We start from the raw sequence: 19616 nt of genomic DNA on the forward strand, positions 1-19616 counted from the left end.
TCATCTATGTGGTGTTCCTCTAGCTCACTCTTAACAATTCTAGGCATATATTCCTTGGTATATAATATCCATTCATGTCCACTAAATTTAATACACACTTACTAGTGAGCCACACTACCAAAATGCACTATAACTAAACACGCACCACAATATAAAAGTAAACAATTAAAATTTAGCTCAACGATAAAAATACCTTAGAAATTAAAGGATTTAAACTGGAGTAAGTCAAAATATTTTTTAACGCATGCAAAACGAGAAAAAAATTTAAATTTTTTTTTTCAAAATCTCACATAATTTTCTTTGTTTTCTTTACTTCTTTAAATTTTGATTGTTTAGATAATAAAGTAAGTGATTAAACTAAAGTGATTGCCAAATTCTAAATCCTTGTGGGATCAACACTTATTATCCTAATACTCACTAAACGAACCGCGCACCTACGAAAATAGAGTAATAAGGTTTTAAAATTTGTATTGTAGTAAAATACCTACCGTGGACTTAGTTGCAACATTAGAGTTAAAGTAAATTTCATTAATCTAGACTTTATCTTTATTATGCTAATCTTATATTTTCTATTTTCTAATTGTTCGTTTTGATTATTTATAGGTACTAAATGTGACGACCCCACCTCCCCCTAAGGCGAACCAAAGGATTCGGCAGACCGCCTGTCCAACTCTCGCCGGGACTCACTACAATTTTCAAATGAAACAAAAAAGACCAATTCCAATGATTACATCTAAAATGCCAAAATAATAATACGACTATAATATTTCATTGTACAAGTACATCCAAGGGTACAATTCTCAAGTCAACTACATCGAGTTCCAAATCTCACAATTCCCAAATGTCAGTTACAAAATACCAAACTATATAAAAGACTAGTCTTCACTAGTGTCTTCCAATTGCTTCCTTCACGTCACTCTCCTGTTAAGGAATAACAAATGGAATGGGATGAGCTAACGCTCAGTGAGGCCAAGAAAAACATGCAAACACATAGTTCAAATAGCAATAGCACTTATGCGAGAAATAAAGCTATAACATTCAAGTAATTCACAATTTAAACTAGACACACTCAATAACGATACGGGAGCTCTCGCCAGCTGGAGTTACACGGTTGGCCAATGGGTTGGGGTGCCCCCCCAGAAGTATAAGTGGTCGATGAGACATCGCTCCAATCAATTTAGAATTGTTTATAGTTATGAATTGACATGAGAAGTACCTCCCACCCGAATTGGTGTGGTACATGCTATCACTTAGAGGACTAGATCGATGAGACATTGCTCCAATCAACTTAAAATTGTTTATGGTTCTGAGTCGACATGAGAGGTACCTCTCACCCGAATTGGTGTGGTACATACATCCGTTCAGAATTGTTTATGGTTCTAAGTCGACATGAGAGGTACCTCCCACCCGAATTGGTATGGTACATACTATCGTTCAGAGAATCGCTTATAGCACTGAGATGGTATGAGAGGCACCTCTCACCCGAACAGGGTGTGGTACATGCATCCACTCAGAGCTCACAAGTTAAACATATTCATGTACAATTTCCAAACATATGTATTCATGTAACAAGTATCACGTAATTAAAAGAGAGAGAGGACGAGGGTGATAAAATACACCCTCGCCTCGGCGAATTTACGTATCATGTATAATACTTGTATAATTAACATTTTAATCACATAAGCATTTAACATGCACTTGACACTCACCACAAGTCAAGGGCAAGTTAAAAGTGAAGGGAGTTGTCAGACGAGCTCTTCGGTATTTTCGTGACCACTTGAGAAATGTACAATCATAATTACCTAGGTGCTCGACCAAGATTACAAAGAAAGACATTTTCTCGCTACTCACTCTCCAAGTCACAAATTCGAGCTAAATTAAAGAAGCTTTTCTAGCTAAATCGTTAAAATAATGCTCAAGAGAGCTCGAAGGTGGTTTTTGATTCAAGTCATGATAAGAAATCTCAAATCCAAAAGATAGCACCGTTTTCACTTTCGGCACAATAATCGAGGAAAAGAAGTAAATGGTTCTCGTTTTCCAAAACTTTAAATCTCATGTCCAAACTTTGGAAGGTAAAGAGTATTCACATTTTTTCAAGCTAATGAAGTCAAACATATCCAAAACTCCACTCATTTCATAGGACAAATATCAAAGCTAAGGTTCCAAGGTTCAAGTATAAAATAAGGCGTCATTAACCAAGAAAGTGGAACAACCAAGAAAATGCATTAGAAAAGGTTTAACCTTCGGAAACCAAGATTTGAAATGAAGGTTTAAAGTTCTAATGGAACCGTGTATTCCACCATGAAATTACACCTAAAACCGTCCAACAATTGCAAAGGAGGAGGGGAAGTTCTTAAAAGTTCATTTTCTAAGAAATCAAGAATTTCAGCTTTGCGCGACAATTTGGTAAAATCAGATATTGAGTTTCGTATGTCCAAAAATGGAAAACTTTGTACCGTTGGAAACTAGATCCAAAGTACTAAAAGTTCCTAGAAGATACTTTTACATGGTTCCAAACAAAAGCTTTCATTTTTCAGCTCAAAATTGTTGATTTAAACAAGCAAGACAGAATCAGACTTTTTTTCGGCGATATTTGAAAATTCGGTAAAATTCATAAAAAATGAATCATCCTTTGAAATTCGTAACACAATAAGAGTTTTAAACAAGGTTTCAAACACAACAAATAGAACTAAATTCAGAGTTTTGAGCAACAAGATATAACAGTTCAAAGTCGGTCGATTTTCGCTACGTGAACAGTGAATTTCCAAATTTGAAGAGCCATCTTTGGGGCATTATTTGGGTATTGAAATGGTATTGAAATTTTACTAAATTTGGTACACTTAAACTTCCGTAAGTGGACTACCCCTCTATCAAATTTCACGCAAAAACTCACGTGGGAAGGCAGTTAACAAAACGACTAAAGTTCGTGAAATTTTCAAAGCAAAACTGCCAACTCACTCTTTCTTTCATTCCAAAGGTTTTTGTCCAATGAAATCAATCCCAATTCACTCAATTTTTGAAAACCAGGGCCCAGAAACATTTAATAGACATTTGATGGGTAATTGGCATCAAAATTTTCAAAACAAAACATCCCAAAACAAACCTAACCATTCGGCTAGCAAGTAGGGAGAAACTTTCCAGTTTTCAGCTTTGTTGCACTTTCGAAATCAGACCACATCTCACTCAATACAAGTTCAAATTAGGAATGGTTTATGGTATTGTAAACTAGGTTCAAAATTCTACATTTCATCAGAAAGAGTTGTTTCCAAAATCAGTTCACAAGTGAGAGAAAATCAAGTCACAAGATGCAGCTTCTCCATTCCTCTCGGACAGACAGTCACAATAGGACAGTCAACTTTGTTGAATCACTACGGTTCACTCAGTTCAAACAAACAGGTGATTTTTATACCGTTAGAAAGTTAAAAATGTCTAGTTTTAAATGCCTCAAACAGCACTCAATTTTGACTTTTATACAGGGAGTTACGTTCGAACAAAGAACACTGTCCGAGAACCTCTGCTATACATTTTTCCAGATTTGAATCTTGCCAAAACTCAAGTTTTGTGCAACCAAATGAAACAATTTTTGGAAGGTATACCCTACACACATAACACAACATATATCACTCAATTTAACAACCAAATAACCAACAAAAGTTCGAAATACAAGCAAGATAACAGTAGGACAGTTTCAGCCAACTCTCTCCCTCTCCTCTCAGCTTCTCTCTTTCTTTTTCCTCTTCTAGTTTCTACCACATAAACATCATGGCAGCCCTCATATAACCAAGGTGGCAGTTCATAGAGTTCATTTCAACTAACCAAATCCAACCAACAACAACAAGAAGGGAGCTACAAGCTTCAAAGCCAAGAAATGAAATAAGAAAACAAGAGTTGTGGTGGGAGATGTTTATACCTTCCAAGCAACAAAACCCTTGATGAAGTCAGATTTTTCCCACCGAAAACTCTCCAAGAACCACCACAAGATATTGCCTTTCTTCAAGCTAAGATGAATCTCCAAGAACTAGAAGATTAGATGAAGTTTTGGAGCAAGATTGGAGCCAAAGAAATGGAGTTGTCTTCTTCCCTTTTACCTCTTGAGGTATGGTGACTATGGAGAGAAAGATGAGGGTTTGGTGTGTTGTAACTTGTGAGAGAAGATTGGAAGAAATTAGCTTTATGTTGGGTGCAAAAAGTCAACTTTGAATAGTTGTCGCGCGCGGGTTTCGTACCACCGTTTTCTCTCAGGTTTGATACACTCATGCACTAATTCTCCAAGGTACTTCCTTTAACACTATAATTATTCACTTTTAGTAGTCTAGTATTAATTTCTCAAATCTCCACTTAGCCGTTCCGATGCGAAATACACGAACTTTCAACTCACGCGCGATAAAGCGAAATTTAAGGGCAAATCGCGCAATTAAAATATAATTAATTAACTCACATCTAATCCCTCAATTAACTTTTCTTAGTCTACTATTGACCATCCTTAATTCTTCAAAATTATTGCACTCTCGGATCGAATATTGCCTCGAAAAAAAACGTGTACTTGTTATTCCTTACTAAACGAGCCTCCGAAAAATTAAATTTGCTAACGGGACGTTTTAATAATATAAGCGAGATATTGTTTCATGAAAACGGATTCAAAATAGTTGAAATAAATCATTCAGAGAAAATGGGTGAATAAATAATCAAATAAACCAGTAAAATAAGATAAAAATAAGAAAATTTTCAGGTCCTCATACTAAATTCTTCACCAAAGGCACAATTTACCTTCAAGAATTAAACACATTGAGTAGAGGAAGAAGACGCGCCCAACAAGAGAAAATTGAAGTGAAAAATATAGGTGAAATTTCAATCGAAATGGAGGGATAAAGGCCAAGACCTTTGAGAGATTATGCCTTGCCAAATGAATTGGGAGCACAAACTAGCATTGCAAAGCCGATAATTAACGCAAATAACTTTGAAATCATACCCTCACTCACCCAAATGGTTCAACAAAGTCAATTTCGAGGAAATGCAATGGAGGATCCTGACACTCATCTAGTTAATTTCATGGATTTATGTGGTACAATCAAAATAAATGGAATAAGTAATAAGACAATTAGGTTAAGGTTATTTCCTTTTTCACTTTATGACAAAGCAAAGGTATGGCTTAATTCTTATCCACCCAATACTTTCATATCTTGGGATGAGTTAACAAAAGCATTCTTAAATAAATATTTTCTACCCGAAAAAATGACTAAATTTAATATGGATACCACAGGTTTTACTCAAATAAAAGAGAGTCGTTATATGAAACCTGAGAAAGATTCAAGGATCTTCAAAGAAGACATCTCCACCATGATCTCCCCGATTAGTTGGTTGTTCAAATTTTTTATAATGGACTTAATACCTAACCAAAATTAACATAGATGCCACCACTGGTAGAGTTTTAATGGAAAAATCAACTGAGGATGCTCAAGTTTTGATAGAGAAAATGGCTTCCAACAACTATCAATGGGCAAATGAAAGAAGTAACTCAAAAAGAGTGGCTGATATATATGAAATTGACGCTCTCACCTTTTTAAGTGCTAATTTAGAAAACATGTTTAATTCTCGTATGGATAACATTGAGAGGTTGCTAAATAATCAAGGGGAAATGGTTCAAATTTTCATGTAAGTGTTGCTTACTGTTCAACATGTGGTGGTAATCATGATAGTGCTAATTATTTTCATATGGAACAAGTTCATAATGTTAACAACTACAATCAATCATCTCAAAATAATCCTTTTTGAAACACTTACAACCTCAGTTGAAAGAATCATCCAAATTTAGGGTGGAGAGACCAATCAAATTTACAAAAATCTATCAATCCACCTAGTTTTCCAACAAGGCCACTTGAGTCATGCTTTTCAACTTTGGAGGCTAATTTTGAAAAACATGTTCATGAAACAAAAGAAAGATTTGATAATGTTAAGAAAAATATGAACAATATGATTACCATGATTAAGGATATGCATGGCCAATTAGGTAATATTATTAATTCCATTAATTTGAGACAATTGGGCAAATTTTCAAGTAAAATCGAGGTGAATACAAGAGAACTTGTGAATGTAATCACTCTTAAGAATGGTAAACAATTAGAGGACAATCACTTTTGTAAAAACAGAAAAAATGATGAAAATGGAGGTAAAAATGAACAAGAAGGTAGTAAGGATCATCTTCCAAATGAATTTGATATGCCTTCTTCTCATATTTCTCATAAGAATGTTACTAACTCGGTTCTTTTTCTCGATAGGTTGAAGCAAAACAATAAGGAGAAGGAATTTGAGAAATGTGCTCAAATGTTTAAGCAAATTAGGATTAATATTCCATTTGTTGATGCTATCTTACAGTAAAGCTGCCACCTGCCACCGGTCGCCAGTGACATTTTTGGTAGCCAAAATTCACCAAAATATACTCCCTCACTCGATTTTTCACATAGAATCCATTTTTAGGGTTACTTTTTCACAAAAAATGAATGAAATATGGTGAAAATTGGCAAAAATAGTCTGGTTTCTCTCCTTCAAAATCACCACAGTAAAACCTAACAAATCACAAAAATGCTCTAATACATTCTTTAGAAAATGGGAAGTCCACAGAACCACTTAATTCACAAGAAATAGTCACGAATTCATAAGTTCATATGCAAAATTTGAAAACAAACTATGAAACCTATTTAATAAAATTTAAAGCTAAGTCAAGTAGAAATGAGAAAGGGAAGACCTTGATGGTGATGAATGTTGTTGTGGTGGTAGTTTTTTTTATCAATCTTGGATTGCTTACTTTCTTTTTTTTTCTTCTTTCTTCCCCCATTTTCCTATTCCCACCTCTCTTTTCTTTTACTCATGCTCTCTGCTTCTTTTTGCCGCGCCCCATTTTTGAATGAAAAATAAATAATTATGGATTTCATAAAATGAATTTTGATTAATTTTGAGTAAAAAATGAGTTTTGATTTTTAGAAAATAAATAAAGAAAAAGGGCCTAAAATGGGACTTAAAATGCGACGATTTTGGCCCAAAATAATAGTTTAAAAAGGGTTTTTAATTAAAAAAAAGGAGTCACCACTTGGTATTGAGTTAAGGTGTACCAAGTCACCTAAAATGAATTTTTAAAGAAAAAAGTTGAGAAAACCCTTTTTAAAAGACACCAAGTCTTTGAAAATCAGAGAAAAGTATTCGAAAATCATGTTTGAAGAAAGGGAAGGCAAGGATAAAATCCAAAACACCTTTTCAACCTAGCCTGGAGCTAGTTGCGTGATTTAGTCAAAAATTTTCTTATTTTAACTTAAGAATTTATCACATTTGGATGTCACTATATGGATACAAAACCTAAACTTAGGAGGATATTGGGGTGTCGAAATATCTCTTCAAAACTTAATTTGTGCAAATCACATTTAATTATGATGCCCAAGTTGACTATTTGAAGAGGTCACGAATATGCAAAAATATGAGACTCGAAGGAAAGAAAAGAAAATAATAATTATACAAATATACATGACCTAAAGGAATGCATCATAACGGGTGCAGGGAGCTAAAATTCGTGACTCAATCTTCCCTTTTATAGAGGGAATACGAGCGTGCTATGGCTAAAAAAAGCTATACTCATCCATATCCCATATTCGAGGGGTTAATTCTCCTAATCAAGCAAATGATCTAACCTAGTCCTAATTTTCTTAAATGGAATGCAAGTCTACACGTCATGTTTCGCACATAGGGATAAGGAATATACATATAGGGAAAATATGGGATAAGGGATATACATGTAAGGGAAATGTCATGCAAAATGATAAAAACCCTAAAAAGTAGAAAATATGCATGAAAATGTAGTGATTGTCACACAAACATGATCTAGCGTATGGATGATCCCTAAGGGTCTAGCGTTAAACTGGCCTATGTCTATAAGTTCTCACTAGTATTGGACTAGTGAAGAATCAAAAAAAGGGGTCACAACTAGTGTTGGACTAGTGTGGAATGGGAAAAAGAGACCACAACTAGCGTTGGACTAGTGTGGTGACGTCATGCATTTATTATAATCAAATAAATCATATAAAATATGATAAAAATAAATAAACACATAAATCACATATAGCACATAGCACATAAGCATGATATCTAGATGCAAAGACCCTAAGAAAGCGAATAAACACGTAAACACACAAGCGTGCAAAATGCACAAAGCAAATAAAGCAAATAAAGACCTAACTATTATATTTGGGGGCCTTAACTATAATCTAAAGGGGGAAGGAATGAAATAAAATAAAATAATAACCTAACTATTACAATTTGACATTTAATCGCCTTTCAAATAATCAAAAATTAAATTAAAATAAATATACAAAATTAAAACAAATAAATAAATCGATGAAATAAAAAACATTCAAAAAACATGCAATTACATACATAAAGTCACATAGGGGTACATAGGATCAAGTAAAATCAAAATAAAGGAGTAGAGTGTACCTCCCTTGAATTGGTGACCTAATGAAATGACATTTCTCTTATTTACCCTCCAACACAAAGAAAATGATTAAGGTACCACTTTAATTAACAAATAATGATAAGAGATGGAAATAAACATGAAATTGAATCAATTAAAGTACTTAAATAAAAGTAAACAACCTATATTCAAGCAAATTAAAACAAGTGGGGACTTAATTGGAAGAATTAAAGAAGTTTGAGGAGTCAAATTATTATTATTGCAAATATTAAAGGTCTCAATTAAAATAAAATTAAATTAAATTAATGCTTAAGATGAAACCTATCAAAACCAAATGCTAAAATTCACAAAAATAAATCAAAACCCTCTCACCAAACCCCAAACAAAAATATTACTCAAATCTAAACCATTTGTACAAAAATCCAAATAAAAAACTATAAATCTATCAAAAAATTATTAAACCTCTGAATTTCATCCTAAAATTCACCAATAACCTGTCCAAAAATCACATTAAGAAATACCAAAGAAAAATAACATTTTAAAGGGACAAAATTGATTAAATTTTCCAATTTTTGGGCCAAAATAGCATTATAAGGAACTTGAGGGGCTGAAGTGAAATTTTGGAAATCTTTCATGCACAGGCTTCGAAGAAGCTCTTCTCCTTCGCTGGTTTCTGCTGCAAAATTGCAGCTCATCCCTACGCCAGTATTTTCATACAAAAATTCGAACCAAACCCATTATTTCATCTACCAAAACCCACATAAATCTCAACTCATCATTGTTAACAGAAATCAAACATGATTGCCCCTTTCACGAAGATTTAACAATGCATCTGTACATGAAAACGCAGCAAAGAAAGGAGTGAAACTTGCGGTAAACGTAGACATGCCATCCCAGTCAAACAGCAAGCAAACCAAGAACTACAAGCAAACTAAAACCCCAGCAACCAAAGAGAGGAAAAGGATCTGTCGACACTACTGCGACAAGCCAAGACTATGCAACTCAGGTTGAAGAGCAACAAAAAAATGGACATCAGCTCATAAATCGCAACATCAACTCCATAATTCCTACATCAGTCTACTTCGACACAAACTCATCAAGTAAATATGGAAACTTCATCATAAAACTGAAAAGGCTGACTTCCAACAATCAAAATCATGCAATGGACATCAACAAAGGAGTCTCAACAGTCATCAGCTACCAAACATTGACACAACAAAACCACTCAAGATTCTTAGCATATGAACTTGGATTCTCGCAAAAAATGGTGTTAAAGCAATAAAAGAAGAAGTTAAGGTTACCTTGGAACCTTTGCAGAGTAGAACGAACGGGAGAAGCACCCAAAAAACCATGCTGGTCTGGAAACGAACCCAGGAAACTCTTGTTGCAGAAATTTCAGCCTTGGCGAGCAGGCTAATTTGGGCCGCGATTTGAACGTCTTCCTGATGTTATTTCGAAATGGTTGCCGAATGAAAGTTCTTACCCTCACTTCATAGATATTCCAAATTCCTAAATTACCCAAAAAAGGCCGATTCAGTTGAGAAATTAGCATCTAAATATGACGGGAAACCAGCCTGAACCCAGAAATTTTTCCAGCAGAAATTTTTCTTCCCTCGCTGATTTCCTTCCCATTTTTCTTTCTTTTGCCTTTTGTTTTCCTTTCTAATCTTCCTCAGGTTCTCTCCCTTTTCCCTTTCTTCCTCTCTTTCTCTCTTCCTTCCTCCCTTTCTCCCTTCTCTTCTCCTCTTTCCTTGCTTCCCCGAAACCCTCTTTTTTCCTTCCCGTAGCTTCTTTTTCTCCCTCTTCTGATCTCCTCTCTTGCTCTCCGCTCCTTTCCTGTTTGCCCCCGAAGCTCCTCTCCCTCTCTTTCTGGTTTTTTCTTTGTTTGATCTCCTCAGATCCTATCTTGTTTTCTTTTCAGTTTTCTTTCCTTGTTTTCCTGCCCCCCGAAGCTCTCCTTTTTGGTTCCAGATTTTCTTCCTCCTCTCCAGCTCACTTCCCTTCCCCTCTTTCCTTTCTTTTGCCCGAAGCTTTTTCCTTGTCCCTTTTTTTTCAGCTCCAAAACCCTCTTTTTTTCCTCCTTTTTCTTTCTTTCTTTCTTTCTTTCTTTCCTCCTCCCTCGCGCAGCTCTTCCTTCCTGCCCCCAAACCCTCTTTTCTGGTTTTTCCTTTTCCTCTAGTTCCTTCTTTTTTTTCTCTTCCCCCGCGCAGCTCTTCCTTCCTTTCTTTCTTGGTTTCTTTCCCTTTTCCTTTTTCACTTTTTTTTCTCTCCCAATCTCCCCTTTTTAGCCGAGCAAACCCCCTTTTTCTTTATCTTTTTTTTTCTTTCTACGCGTAGCTTCCCTTTTGTTCCTTTGGTTTTTTTTCCTAATTTCCAGATTTTTCCTTTTCTAACAAGTGCCCTAGCCACCTAATCTAGCAAGTGTTGTGGGGTCAAAAGAAAAATAGAGACACTTGTCTATTGCCTATCTCATACACTTAGTTTGTGTGGCCTCCACCTGTCTATTATGCATGTGCTCCACATATTTTCCTTTTTAAATTTTTTGTTTTCCAAAAAAAATTAGGATAAATAACAAATATTACATTTCCCTCTTTTTTTTATTTTATCTTACAAAAATTTATTTTATTTTAAAAAAATTGAAAAGATAAAAAAGATTGGAATTTTTATAAGAAATTTCTTTTTTCCAAATTTAATGCAAAAATATCTTAAAAAGAAAAATGATGAACCTAATTTACTAAAATAAATTTAAAAAAATAAACACTAACTATCATTTTGCAAACTTAATCAACTAAAATAAAATAAGAACAAGAATAAAAAATAAAAAATAAAGCTAAAACTGAATTAAATAAATATTGAAATTTTTGGTGTCTACACTTTTCCTTCACTTTTCTTTTCTCCTTTTTTGTGCTGCGAATTAGTGTATGTTATGTGCTAGTGTATGTGCATTTGTGTGAGAATCCGAGAGGGAGAAGGAGAGGGAGTTGTGGATGTTTAAGAAATAGAGAGGGTCTTTTATGTTTTATTTATGCTTATATGCTTATTTTATTAGGTTGAACTATACTCCACTAATTATCGTTACTTAGTAACCAAGGGTCTTCACCTAAAAGTGTTAATTTTCGTCTCAAAAAGTGGCAATAGTTATGAGTATGTGATTCTTAAGTAGTGAAAAGTTAAGTATCCAAGTTCCTTCATTTGGGAGATGTTGGAGTCCGCGTCAAACATCTGAGAATTAAGTACATTCCCTTGTTAAAATATGAAAAATGTTTAAGCATGGGAGAATTTGAGAAAAGAAGGAGAAAAATAAAGATAAAAGAAACAAAAAAATGTGGATTATAATAATTTCCTATGGATCCATATATGGTTATATGTTTGAAATTTTGTTTAATAGTTGAACCATTTGTGGGGAAATGCTTGTTAAATATTTTATATACCTAATTTAGTTAGCCGGAGTTGAAAGGGTCCATGGTATTAAAAACTAACCAAAAAAATGTCCTTTTGATTTTCAATATTGACACTTGACACTTGTTTAGAATGGTTGCTTCAATAATAATATCCTTGAATATAGCCATTATTTATATTTAATGGGTTTTGTTCTTGTACTTGAGGACGAGCACAGACTAAGTGTGAGGGAGTTTGATATAGTATAATTTGTAGTACATTTATATGCATAAGTCACTAATTAAATATATTATTTGAGCTTTATTTTGAACGGAAGCTACTTAATTTTGCTCTTGTATTGTTCTAATAAGTCAAGAGTTCAATTGGAGAGAAAACAGACCAAAAATGTGGCATGAAGAAGTAATGGAAGAAGAAAACATAAAGAGTAAGAGGTTTGGCAAAATTGCAAAGTTTCAATATTTTGGCAATAGCTTGAACTATGAAAATTAGATTGAGATGATTCTTGATTCATTTTGAAGCTAAGAGAATGTTCTACAATTCCTATGTAAATATTAAAGTCTGGTTTTCACGTTTTTATATCCAAAACTCCAAATTATTGAAGTTTAGTTTTGTGGCGATACTCTTCTGACCAGTTCTCAGTTTTTTGAGCATATCTTAGCATCCAAACCTTCAAATGACATGTTTCTTGTGGTGTTGGAAAGCTAATTCAAAGAACTACAATTTCATGTTTTTAGTAAGAGCTGATTTGGCCTTGTTAATAGAGATTTTTGGCTTCAAAGTGGATCCACGGGCAGATCCTAAGGGATCCATCCATGGATCAGTTATAACTTGCACCAGTGTTGATTTCGATCTTCTCGCCAATGTTTTTCTAGTCCCAACTCTGGCACCGGAGTTTGGGCCAGAGTTGATGCTAGCGTTCATTGGAAAAATGCGTGAAAACCCGTTTTTCAAGTCCAATAAGCCCAACCCTACTCCATTTGGAATACTACTTTAAGAAACTATAAATATGGGTTATCTAGGACATTTTAGGGCTGTAAAACATTCATCTAACTTAGTTATAACATCTTTTCATAGATTATTCTTACGAGATCAAGATCAAATGGAGCTGAATCAAGAAGCGTGCAAGGAGAAGATTGGAGGAAGTAATTGAGAAGTTTTCTTACTCTTTTTTTTTTTATCTTTATAGTAACTCTTTGAATTCATGGTTTCAATTTCCTAATTATGTTGAACTAAACCTCTTCTAAGGATAGGGTTTTATGAAGGAGATTTGATTTATTCTTTCAATTAAATTATTTACTTTTGTTATGATTTATCTATTTTGTTCTTAATTACATGTTTATGCCTCATCACCATGAACATGATTTTTGGAATTGTATTGAATTGAAAAAGGATATACAATCGTGCACTAGCTAGATAAAGATATTTAACCTAATCATGAGAGTAGGTTAAGATTTGTCTGATGCGCTTGTATCACCAAAGTTCTCAAAGGTTTTAATGGAATACTTGCGATCTTGAGAGAGACATAGGATTTAATTAGACATATTTTAGATGTATCGAGGGATAATCTAAAATACAATTGTGCAAATAATTGAAAATTTTAGTCAAAACTTTGGATAAAAACCTAAACTCTAAACTTTCACAACTATTGTTTTCCCACCCAATTTTTGTTCAATTAGATGAACTACTAGATCCTCATCAATAATCCAAATTCTCTGTGATTGAATTCTTTTGTATTAGAATAATTGAAGTAAGAAATCAACTCATCCCTGTGAGTTTGACCCTTGGAATGCACTAGGTGATTTTATACTATGATCGACCGTGTATACTGGTTGGAATCTGTCGATCACTAGTAACTCTCCGAATACTTTTAAGTCAATTCTCTATGGATTCTGCACTTCTACTGCTATTTGGTAAATTGCAGCATAGATAGCAAAGTTACAGTTTTTGTCCATTTCTTAGCAATCTAAAGAACATCAAATTTCAACCAACCTTAATGTAGCTCAGGTTTCAACATTGTTTGTTTGGATAGAGTATTATTTGAAATATTACTTGAAATAATTACTGTAGCACTTTTTGTGATATAATGTATGTGAGATAAAAAGGTGATTGAAAATATAAAAAGGTGGATTGGAAAATGTGTTTATGATGCAAGCGAAATATTATTTGAGATATTTTTGCTATCAAAACAGGTTTATTGTTATCTCAATCTGTGTTGCAGTATCCTTTTCTCTATTTTCAATAATCTCACTTTCTTCTTCAAATCCCCCCTTGTCTTTTGAGCATTTGCATCTTTTTGTTTGCTTTATATTCCCCGAGTCTTTTAGTAAATTCTCAAGACTTATTCTTTATCCAATTCTTGTCAATCAAATGAATACAAAATGTTTTTAAGATTTTTGAAAATTTACCCTTCATATTTGCTCTATGGAGAGTTGAAACTATCTATACTTCCTGAAGCAAAATTCATAGTATTGCCATGCATCAAAAATTGAAATTTTATGTTAACTTAATATTTAAGTGTTACAATCCCATTTGCAATCAAAACTTTTACAGGCACATATATTTGAGAGGAGCCTAGACAACTTACATGTTCACTTGCTTTGATGCTGGTCATTTGTCCATCAAATAAAGAAATTGCTGTTAGGACCAAACACATAAGTAATCACCACAAAATCAATAGGTAAGGATCAGAAAATTTTTTGGGCATGTAGCCATCCAAGTAATTAATTGCAAGTTTTGATCATTATAGCCAAAATACCAAACACATGAAGTTTATAATTCCATATTAGAAGACAGATTTATACGAAAGGAAAAGGAAAAACAAAAGACAATGAGCTACTAGAATCACACTCCATTCAAGATAGATTAATCTCCAATTAATTTGGTTGTTTGTTCTAGAAAGAGAAGTTCTGTTTTGTAATTGGAAATATATTACTAAATTTTTCAATAGTCAACCTAATTAAACACATTTGCAATATATTTGCTAACTGCTGAAGGAAAAATAGAGGACAATATTTCACTGAATAAATAGAATCATACCAAAACTTGAAACACTAGAAGATAGAAAGCAAACAGTGAGTAATTGCAGTGAAATGCATTACTTCGAGGTTGGTGTGGATAAAGAAAGTACATAATACATCATGACTCCACTGCAAAACTATCTACACGTCTAGTTACCAGGCTACTGATAGGTGTTTATTTTACATGTTTTTAGTGTATTTTTATTACTTAGTTTTCAATGTGTTTTTAGGTTTTAAGGATCAAAAGTCGCTCCTTTTAGCAACTACTACAAATTATTTTTAGCCAAAACTTGTATTTGAATGAATTAATGTGCAAATTATATGGCTTTTGTAAGTTCTTGGAAACTTGGATGATTGATTCAGATCAAGTGAAGTTGAAGCAACGTATTAGAAATGGATTTGGTGATGATTTCGAGATGAAGCTGATGCAAAGTGAGGAAATGTTGCAAACATGGACCAGACACACGGATTTAAGGACTAGGTCCATGGATCAATTTCAAAGTCTTTGAAGTTGATGTGCAGAGGAGGTCCACAGATTCCTAAGTTCATGGATCCATTTCAGAGAAGCAAGAAGCTGATTCGCGATCCAAATCCGCAGACCATACCTCGTGAATCCAGTCCGCGGATCCTCTCCTCTTTGCAGCTGTGCAAGTTGAACAGCAACTTGCAACCTTTTTCCATTGCTATTGACTACTTTTCCAAGGAATTTCTGCTGGTTTCTACAAAAAGGAATATCTGAGATTTGTAGAAGCAGCTTTTTACCATTTCAAGAATCACTTTAGCTAGATTTTTCTTTCATATAAACACCTTGTATTGGAGGATTAAAGGAGACTTTTGGGGGAGGAAAAAAGGCTAGGAGAAACTTGCAAACACTTTTGGAAGGCTTGAGAGAGATAGTTTAAGTAGAAGAAATCCTTTTATACTTTGAAGATTAAAGAACAAGTATAAAAGGGAGTTTGAGGAGCTTTATTTCAACATATTGAATAAGATTTCTTCATCCTTTACACTTTACATTCTTATCTTCATTCATGCTTTGTTACCAGAGGTATACATCCTTAAACATGCTTATCTTCATAAATAGCTAAGCTATTTTCTCATAGGATGAAGATAAACTTATTTTTAAGATGATATGAAGTAACTTGTGGTTGATTTTTGCTATCTTATGAACTTGTTAGTTATTGAATTTATGCTTGTATTTGTAGTTGCTTGATCACCAACTATGAATAATTTAATCATTTGCTTGTGCATTTAAATTTGCCTTGCAAGTATAGATCAAGATTCATGAATCCTTGAACACATGTTCATGTTAGTAGGAGATATATTTAGGTAGATCTAACTAATAACCTTATAGATCTTTATAAGCTTGTATCAAGTTAACTCATCATGCAAATAGGCAGAGGTTTGGTGCGAGTATGTTTGGATAATTGTAAAAGCATTATTCAAATAAAATTAGAAATTATATCATTGACAAGTCATGAGTGAATGGCTTAAATCAACCGAGTTATGTCTTAAATTTGAACAACAAGGGATTCGTAAATCCTAGGAAGTTTTTCTACTAAATTCTCCATTGTTATTTTATTGTTTTAACTAGTTTAATTTGTAATATAACTTTTACTTGAGTTCTTGGATGATTAGACAATAGAGTGAGCTTAAAAAACCTTAATAATTATAGGATTCCTTATGAGATCGATTTTGATTATCCACATACTCATTTTGATTTGTATATTTGCAGCAAAAAGGGTAATTAAATTTTCTTACTTGAAAGCCTAATTGCATGTCACCTATTCTAGCCATCCGGATACTAAATTTGGAAGAAAAAAATAGAATATTGGAAACTTTAACTCCAGGCAATTGAACAAATGCCATAGCTATAACTTAGCAAAATTTTAGATACCTATAAATCTATGGTAAAAAGGAAAATAACACATTTTAAACATCCAAAACCAATGGCAATTGACACGAAACAACAAAGCTTTTAATTGAGGAGAACAATAAGCAAACATGAAGAACTTGAGGCTTAAAAAGAAAAAAAAAAACTATGAGAAAGGACAAGAAAAATGCATATCTTAGATAAGACAAGTTAGAGCATTTGGGTATGTTAATCACATTTATAACCAGATTCTAACAATTCATATTCGACATGCTAACAGGCAGTCTTTCGAAATCATATACATTCAAATATATTCACACATATTAGATAACAAAAAGCAACAAGATAATTAGGCAAAGTTGCAGCAATTAGAGCAAAATTAGATATAACAATGTTCTTTAGGATATTTGAAATCAAGATAAAATGGCAAAAGCGGATTAGATTAGTACTTAAAAAATCTAGACTTTCTTGCAATTAGCATATGCAGACACACTAGCTATAATCAAAGTTAGATTAAAATATACCATCATATCTATTATCCGGATAAAGTCCTCTACAAAAGAAAAGAGAAATACGTACAAAAGGTTTTCTAAAATCCATTAACAAAATTGAAGAATTAGTTCAAATATCTCAAAGATTCGACATTCAGGAAAAGAGAAATTTATAAATAAATCGACCCAAAAAATTAGTAAATTGGGTAGGGGGTTTGCATTTTGCATTGGTTCTACAAACAGCCAAATCTTGAGAGTGGGATGCAGGTGTTGAGGTAAGGTACTTTGCAACTTGCTCTATTTTTTTTTTTTTTTTTTTTTTTGGGAAGGCAGAGAGAGCAAGAGGTGAGGAGCAAAGGTTTAGCTATGAGGCTTTGAATTCGGAGATACTGGCACTGCATCATTATTAACGGGGTAGAGAAAGCTCTGGTGAGAAACCTAAGGCGGAGAAAGAAAGAGAGAGGTAGAGACTGAATCGGTGAAATTGTCGGTGTGGACAGGTACTGGACTGTAGCATGACTCCACTGAAATTCTAAAATTATCCACTTTGACCTAGGCAAGATTTCATAGATATCCACCTCCTGTTGGTGCCTAAAGGACACTAGGACGTTCTAATGACTAATTTTCTCACAACTAGTACTTCGAATTTTGCAGTAAACTTTTCACATCATATAGAAGACAAGACTTGGCGCCCGGCGGGGTCGTTCGACCGGTGTGGTTGTTTCTCTTTAAGTATGTCCACCAGAATTCGAATTCCGCTATTAACATGCTTCGAGTGGGTTGGGACGCCCTCTTCTGGATCGCAAAAAATTAGTCGGATCGAAGGTCCGGACACCCCTATGTCGACAGAAAAAAAAAAAAAAAAAAGACAAGACTTTCTCTCTTCATCAACACTATCATTCTTAATATTTGATAGCTTTTAGGTGATAATTATAATAAGAAATCATATCCTTGAGAGTTTTGGTAAATCCTATATCTAAGAGTGTTTTCAATATTTTAAATTGTTTGTTCATTTCAAAAAAAAAAATATTTTAAATTGTTTGTTTGCATTTGTGATCAACACCATCCTTTGACTTGGGAGACCAAAACGTGCTATGGTTTGACAACGCGACTTGTGGCACCCGTCGGAGTGAAGGCACCTCATGCTAACCTAGTACTGCACTGTATTTGGCGCTGCCAAGATGCATAAGGAAATAAAGTTGTGCTTTTATTAACAACAATTGTGGTGGTAAGTGATTGAACCTAACATCATTATATAAGTGAAAGGCTTTTGAAGAGGGGAATGAAATCTAAATCTCAAGAAGGAAGTGAGGCTTAAGGAGATTGGATTGCTTCAAGTCGTAGAGGGATCATTGTTCACAAGTTAGAAGAGGTGATTAGTGAGAGAAATTTCAATTTTAGAAAAACTTTTGGAAAGAACGTAGGTAGCAGAGAGGATTGTCAAATCATTGCACATTATGAGTTTTTTATTTCCTGCTCCTTTTACATTTAATTGATATTGTTAATTCAATTTTTATTGCAATTCTTGTTTGTACCTTAAATTAACATATTAAAAACTTTAGCATCTTATTTTACCCTAAGTTGCATTAGGTTCAATATATACTGGGAAGATAAATTAAGACCTTTCCAACATTTTGTTAATATATATGAAATAGAAAGAACTTACTAAGATTTTTGTCTATAGCTTGTAAAGTATATTTGGTTTTAAACTATTATGTAAATAATTTTTAAACTTTATAACTAATTTTCATATAAGTCCAAAACGAAGAAATTAATATGAGGAAGTTGATTACAATAAAACCCATCTCTTATATAGCAACATTGATACCACCCTAAGCATAGAAAGAATTGACTATGCCCTATGGTATTTTGATAATGCAAAAAAATGAAAATTATATGTCATGCCTATGTAGCGGAGTTACTAGTAAGAATTAGTGTATATACGACTATTGCAAAGAAGTAAAGTGTAATAATTTCTAAAATTCAAAGAACAGATTACATCATCCTAAAATTTTACCTAGCAGTAAAGTAGTTGTCCAAAAATAATTCTGATTCTTCAAATTTTACAAAGTCCTGAAACGTTTTCCATATTTTTATTATAGGGCAAAGTGTAATTTTACTTTTACGTTGTCATCTCTCTCCATACTTTTCCTACTTGGAGTAGTCAATTTTATGATTTTAATTTTAGGAATGATTTCATAAGCCTCTCTTGAGGTTTCTAATAATTTCACTGAGCTCTCCTGAGATTTGAAAAATTATACATACCTCCCTTGTCATTTAAAATGATAATTTTACCCTTAAATATTTTAATGAAATTCTCTTATTTGGTATGCTTATATTTATAATGAGTTTTAAAATAATTTTTTCATTCTTTCTCTTCTTAT

The 19616-nt window shown here is 33.4% G+C and overlaps 1 long non-coding RNA gene across 1 annotated transcript; it reads right to left on the minus strand.

The window, feature by feature from the left end:
- Positions 1 to 739: 739 nt before the first annotated feature.
- On the minus strand, positions 740 to 10853 carry LOC140013113 (uncharacterized). Its single transcript, XR_011820183.1, has 2 exons — positions 8479 to 10853; positions 740 to 921 (listed from the first exon to the last, which is right to left on the minus strand). It is a non-coding gene; the product is annotated as an uncharacterized lncRNA (long non-coding RNA).
- Positions 10854 to 19616: the final 8763 nt, after the last annotated feature.

Source organism: Coffea arabica, chromosome 8e (genome assembly GCF_036785885.1).
Source record: "Coffea arabica cultivar ET-39 chromosome 8e, Coffea Arabica ET-39 HiFi, whole genome shotgun sequence".
In the NCBI taxonomy this organism is placed as follows: Eukaryota; Viridiplantae; Streptophyta; class Magnoliopsida; order Gentianales; family Rubiaceae; genus Coffea; species Coffea arabica.